The sequence below is a fragment of the Marmota monax genome, unplaced genomic scaffold (assembly GCF_021218885.2).
Source record: "Marmota monax isolate L192 unplaced genomic scaffold, Marmota_monax_Labrador192_F-V1.1 WCK01_AAM20220418_F8-fsc00024, whole genome shotgun sequence".
Lineage (NCBI taxonomy): Eukaryota > Metazoa > Chordata > Mammalia > Rodentia > Sciuridae > Marmota > Marmota monax.
Window position 1 is genome coordinate 34,872,731 of NW_026695224.1, and position 1,848 is coordinate 34,874,578.

Genomic DNA, 1,848 nt, shown 5'->3' on the forward strand with positions numbered 1-1,848 from the left:
GCCCTGGGGTGGAATCCAGCTGCCCACAGCTGGGTACGGGCCGTCTCGTGGAGCAGAGCCTGGCCTTTCACGTGTCCACTCGGCTGCTGCAGAGCCCACAGTCTTTTTCCTTTTTTTTCTTTCTTTTTTATTAGTTGTTCAAAACATTACAAAGCTTTTGACAGATCATATTTCATACATTTGATTCAAGCAGATAAGCCCACAGTCTTTTTTATTTTTTGGTCCTGGGGACTGAACCCAGGGGCCCTTGACCACTGAGCCACACACACCCAGCCCTATTTGTATTTTATTTAGAGATGGTCTCTCTGAGTTGCTTAGTGCCTCGCTGTTGCTGAGGCTGGCTTTGAACTCGCCATCCTCCTGTCTCAGCCCCCCGAGCCGCTGGGATGACAGGCGTGGGCCACCGCACCTGGCAGAGCCCACAGTCTTGACGGAGGCTGCACATGTGCAATCCAAACATGAAGGAAGCTGGCCGGTCCCTGAGCCCCAACAGGACACAGTGAGGAAGGAGACTGCTCGGAGCCTCTTCCTCCTGAGCCCTAATGACTTCCGGTTCACCTGCAGAGCCCTGTGGGGTGGTGGCTCTGGACGTCTCCCACAAGGACCCCCCTGGAGGGCAGCCTTAGTTGAAAGCAGAAATCAGATGACCAGAAGTGTCTGCTGCCTGCGGTGTCTTGGATCAGCTCGCGATGTAAACGTCTGACAGGAGGAAAGCTGACGTCCATCCTGGGTGTCCTGAGTGGGTCGGATTCTCTCAAGCTCAGAAGCGCCAGGAAGAGGAGGTAACATAGGAAACTGAGTTGGGACCGTGCCTGACATGGGGGGCCCAGAGGTGGCAGGACTCAAGAGCAGCGAGAAGCACCTTCCGTCCTGACTTGTGGACCAGGATGTCGCCTGCGCCACTGCCCTGTCACTGCCTAAAGCCACGCACCAGGCCTTCTTTCTCCATAAATCTCAATTGGCAGCTGGCGGGTGGCCCAGGCCCCTTCAGTGGTGGGGGGTCCACCGTCCCCCGGGCCTCAGTGTCTGGGGTGGGTCCTGGCGTCCAGGTAGGTAGGGATGGCTGGGAGTTTCTCAGGCCAGGCGGGGAGGGTGTCCACTGTCACTGCCTGGATCCCACTGAACAGACTGTCACATGACAGTCCCAACTGCAAGGGGGGCTGGGAAATGGGGTCCCCTGTATTCCCAGGAGTAGAAGGAGGCGGTTTGATCAGTGTCTACCACAAGTTCTCCCGTTATCCCACCACTTCAATAATGCGTCTCTACTGAATTAGCACATAAACACACAGGAGATAAAACAAAACGCAGATGGCCGCTCGGAGTTGCGTTTCTAACTTAATGACCCAGATTTCATAAGCATCCTGCACCTTTGCCCACTGACATCTGCATTATACAGTCAAGATGCACAGAAGTCCTTGGGAGGATTCTTTTGGCATCCCCCATATTTGGGTTATATTTAGGCACAACTGTTATTTCTTGGTTTGGGAAAGTGTTTGCATTAAACCAATTGAAAAAACAAGCTAAAGACTAAGTTGAGACCTGAGCCTCAACGACTTGGGAGGGGGCTGCTTGGTAGGAGGGTGCAGGGTGGGGCCCCACATCCAGCTTCAGGACTTACTATCTCCTGGGAAATTGGAGATATCAGTAAGGAACCCCAAATGTCAGTGAGGGCCATGGCTTGGGAGCAGGGTGGGGTGGGGATGGCCGGTGAAGGTTGGTACTGCTGAACACCCACACTTGCAGCTCAGAGAGGGGGTCTTGTTTGTTTTTGCTGCGCTGGGGATGGAGCCCAGGGCTCACCACTGAGGCACACCTGGCCCTCTTCACAAATGAAGACCGCCGTGTGAC